Source organism: Leucoraja erinacea, chromosome 6, assembly GCF_028641065.1.
Source record: "Leucoraja erinacea ecotype New England chromosome 6, Leri_hhj_1, whole genome shotgun sequence".
Lineage (NCBI taxonomy): Eukaryota > Metazoa > Chordata > Chondrichthyes > Rajiformes > Rajidae > Leucoraja > Leucoraja erinaceus.
Window position 1 is genome coordinate 57,974,074 of NC_073382.1, and position 5,097 is coordinate 57,979,170.

Here is a 5,097-nt window from a genome sequence, read left to right on the forward strand (position 1 = left end):
GAGTAGTTCATTTTGGGCTCTTTATATCCTGCAGTATTTTTCTGGGCATTTGAGGGCACAAATCCAGCGCAATGTGAACGTTCTAAACCAGCGCGTTCACAGGAACCCACTAGAAAGCCGATTTAAAATGGACTTGGACACTAATTGGACACTAAATTCCTCCCATTTGGCCTATAAATTGATGTAAATGAGATTTAAAAATCATGTTTTATTGTGAATTATTTGTGAATATTATTTGGACACAGGCTATTAAAAAATGTTAATCATTTATTAAGAAATGGATAGATGTTTAGATCTAGTAATTGAAGTTTGAAATTAGCTACAATTGGGTAACTAACTAATTATATGCTTTAATTTCAGGTCATCCAAGTAAGATTATTTTATATTTGTTTCAGAATGGTTCAATCTATGATAACTGAAAATTTCATTCAGTTCTCTTACTTTTTAAGAAGGTTATGGGCTTTTGACTGTCCATGACCACAGCTTTTTTGTTATGTCCATAGAAAATCAATAGGGAACAAGATGCTAATTTTCGAGTATGAAAATGGCCATAACTTTTTTATTACTTGAGATATGAAAGTGAATTAGGTGTTAAATTAAACTTCTTTTTATGCTTTATCTGATGGGATAAATTGCAGACTTGATTTTTTAAATCTCAAAATTTTGTAACATTGCTACTGTCTACAGCCCCAGAGTAGAAGCACTGAAGGATCCTCAGAAAGACTCTGAATTTCCTCAGCTGCCCGAGGTGGTAAAGGCACAGCCTTGCCTTACTCACCAGTGCGGCAGTGTGTTGTCCATGTCAGATCCTCTGTGATGTGGACTCCCAGGTATTTAAAGCAGCTCACCCTGTCCACAGTGTGGGAGGAAAAGCAAGATCCCACAGAAAACCCACACGGTCACAGGAAGAACGTGCAAACTCCATACAGATCTTGGTCGGCATGAGTGAGTTAGGCCGAAGGTCCGTTTCTATACTTCAGGATTCTATCAAGTTCATGTACATCTGATCATATCAAAGTAGAAAGTGGAGACAGAGGAAAGCCCAGCAGTTTAGTTAATCATTTGGTTTCCTGTCAGTCACATCTTTCTCTCCATCAGCATGAGACAAACAAGTTGACAAAACCCTTAAAGGGGTGAAATCCGAATTCCTTGCCCACACATTGTCATGGAGAAAGTGAGAAACTAGAAAACACAAGGTAAAAACAGGTAGGATTATGAGAGAAGAAACTCTTACATGAAGAAATAAATAGATTTTATGACTGGTGCAACAAAAACTACACATGGAAAACACAGTGAAGGAAAGAGTGGGGATTTCACCAGACAACCTTAGGTGGGTGGGTGAATTTCCCAAGCTGATTGGGTTTGAATATCATCAGACATTTCAATAAATAAAACTGGTATCAATTAAAACATACAAAATAAATTAAAAGAGATTTTACAGAAAAGAAACTCAGTCAAAAAGGGCACACATTTCAGAGAGCTGGAAAATGTTTAAACATAATTCTGCTCTCGTTCCCCCTCCTCTCACCCCAGATGGAATAAATGTAGAGTTTCCATCATCCTCACCTTTCACCCAACCAGCCTCCTCTTCCAACACATCAGCTTTTGATATTTCCATCAACTCCAACGTGATCCCACCACCAGTCACATCTTTCCTCCTCCACCCCTTTCTGCTTTCCGCAGATACCGTTCCCTCCACAACTACTTAGCACAATCATCCCTTCTCACCCAAACCACCCCTTCCCCAGGTACACTACCCTACAACTGCAGATGTGGTAACACCTGTCCCTATATCTCCTCCATCGACTCCATCCACGGACCTCGACTGTCCTTCCAGGTGAGAGAGGTTCATGTACATTTCGTCTAACCTTATCTATTGCATCCAGTGTTCCCAATGTGGCCTCATGTACATCAGTGTAGACTCGGCGTCTGATGTTATGTTCTCTATCAGCAAATTAATATTGTTAACTATATTGACCCTTGCTGAAGACGGCTATTAATTAAAATTTTCTGAAAAAACATGCTAACGATACATGACATACATGTTTGCATTCCTTTTGAACTTATAAATGAACAAATTGAGAGCAGACACACTATAATTTCACCTTTGACAATAATCTCAACTTCATATTCAAGCCTACTCTTGGTAATCTTTTACTCCTTTGCTTATCAAAATATCTGATCCCTGATGATTGCAGTTTCCTGACGTTCTCCCATCCTTCTTGGATTCCTGATTGGCTGCTATTTCTGGGATGTTTATTGTATTCTCTAATATGACTCGGGTGGTTCGGCTTACCTCCACTGACTCTTGCTAACTACTACAGATGCATTGTAGAATCCACCCTATTGGGTTTCATCACAACTCAGGTTTGCAAGAGTTCTGCCCAAGATGGCAAGAAATTTCAGAGAGTTGTGGATGTACCTTAGTCCGCCATACAACCCAGTTTCCCCACCTTTGATTTCATTTATACTTCACACTGCCTTGGGAAAGCAGCCAACATAATCAAGGACCATGTACATTCTGATCATTCGCTCTTCTTCCCTCTCTGTCAGGTTGAAAATGCAAAAGCTTGAGAGCATATACAGGTGCAACCAGATTCAGGAACAGCTTCTTCCCTTCTGTTATCGACTACTAAATGATACTCTCACAACTTAAGGGCGTGGTCCTGATTTCACTACCTATCACATTGCAGCGATTGCATTTTAAAAAATCTTTATATTCTCTGTAACAGTAATGTAATAATGTTCTAATACATTATTCTGTCCTGTTGTATTTTTTTGTTTGTGCTACCTGTTGTCTTTGTGTATGGCTTGACTCTACTCATACATAGTATAATTTGACTGGATATCACACAAAGTTTTTCACTGCATACATGATAATAATAAACCAACAACATTACCAACATTTGCTTTAACGCCACAGATACTAAAATTGGAACGATACAGAGAAGATTACGATGGCATTTTCCTAAGGATGACATGCAAATTATTGAAGCATTGTTTTTTATTAGGGTGGCACATTGGTTCAACTGTAGAGCTGCTGCCTCACAGCGAGAGGGACCCAGATTTGATCCTGACTGTGGTGCTGTCTGTGCGGAGTTTGTACATTCACTCTGTGACCACGTGGGTTTCTCCAGGTGCTCCAGTTTCCTCCCACATTCTAGCATTGTTAAAAAACCTACCATCAGTGGCGCTACAAATCTGCCACTGCTTGTGCATGCAATTCCAGAGGCTTTGGGAAGGGGGGGGGGGGGGTTAAAATGCAGGTTTGTATTGATTGTCGGAAAAGGATTTCCTCGGGCCGCTAGCTGATGAAGAAAAATTGTTCGCGCTTCCGTTCGCGGGTTAAAAAAAAAATTACTGGACCATTGCATTGCTGGATTAAATTTAAACACGACTAAAAAAGCCTTCAACGCATTCAACATCACGGGTCGCAATATAAGGACAAAACAAATGGTATGTCGTGTATATAACATATTATTTTGCTTTTTGGTGTGGCTTTATTTGAATTTTATGATGCGAAAAATGTTATTTAGGCCCACATACGAATCTGCCGTGTCTTGCCTGCTGATATGGGCTTACATCTATGGCAACGGCAACATTCCAATCGATCACATTCCAGAAACATCCACTCTCAAGATGATCAAATGCTTTTTTTTGGACAATCATGTCATAAGAGCATCTAACTCATCTATATTTTGTGTTATTGTCTATCCATGATCGATATTTTCACACTAAATATCAACAGTACAGTTTTAGTCCGATGTATTGTGCAAAAAATATTTTGATTATCTTGAGATTGGACGTTTCTGGATTAATTTATGAATTAAACGTTAAATTCCTTCCATTTGGCATAAAAATTCATGACAAAGTGAGATTTAAAAATCGTTATATTGTGAATTTGTGTGTGAATGGGATCAGTTTGTTATTTGTTATTTGGATACTGAGGCTATTCAAATTGTTTTGTTAGATGTTTAGATCTAGTAATTGAATTTAGATGAATATAATTGATTCGATGAATCTGATTAATATGAATCTTTTGTTGGGTATTTACTATTAGTTTTAGCGTTTAACGTTATCATTTCTACCTTTTTTTTCTAAAACTGCAAATAATAACTTGTTTCTGTTAATGCTGTTCAGTGTTTTTTTTTTCCTTTCCATTTTAAACAGATGTCTCCGAAGAAGAAATGTAAATTTGTCAATCCAAATGCCCAGCAAAAGAGACTGATTTAGACAGCATTCGCAGAGATCAACCGAATTTGGACTACTCCAAATGTGATGATCTACAGGACATTCTTTATGGGAAAGTAGTGGGCAGAAAGGCATGTCATGGGTGGTTTTATCTGATGGGATAAATTACAGGCTTGATTTTTTTAATCTCAAAATTTTGTAACATGCCTACACATTCCAAAGACGTGTGGGTTTGTCGGACGCAGAATTAAAGTACAGGTGTTAGATGGCCTTTGTGGACTCGGTGGGCCTGTTTCCACACTGTATCTCTAAACTAAAGTAAACACAACACCATATTGTTAGGATGATTTGATTCTTTAGGAGATCAAGTTATTGTGCGGATATATTAAGGTATGGTATTGTACATTGCAGATTAGAAGGGAGAGGATTTGTCAAATCTTCATTTTTGTTCCATACTTTTTTAGATTTGTTTAGGTTATTATTGTCACGTGTACTGTGAGAAATATTTTGTTGCATGCTATCCAGTCAGTGAAAAGATCATTGTAGAAGAAAAATAAAACAATTCCAGATACTTAATTATGGTTGGAATTAAATAAGGTAACAAAAGGGTGTGCAGATATGGCAATTGGCATCTCTTGTTGACCAGCTGCAGAGCAAAACAGGTTTCAGACACGCTATCTCCTAGAATGTGTTTATTGTTTGAGAATGCGCAGCGTTGGTGAACAAAACACAACAGCAATAGGTGGGTAGACCACCTGTACCCCCTGTGGCTAGTACCACAGAAACATTGCAGACAATGGGGGGGCTTATGATCTGGCTCTGGGGGGGGGGGGGGGGGGGGGGGGGGGGGGGGGGTTAGGGGGGGGGGGGGTCCAGGGGTGGGGGGCAGTGGTGTGGTGTGGTCTG

General features: G+C 39.0%; 1 non-coding gene across 1 annotated transcript; it reads left to right on the forward strand.

The window, feature by feature from the left end:
• The first annotated feature begins 2,905 nt into the window (after positions 1-2,905).
• Positions 2,906-3,009, forward strand: LOC129698493 (U6 spliceosomal RNA). The gene has a single exon (XR_008723679.1). It is a non-coding gene; the product is annotated as a U6 spliceosomal RNA (small nuclear RNA).
• The last annotated feature ends 2,088 nt before the right edge of the window (positions 3,010-5,097 follow it).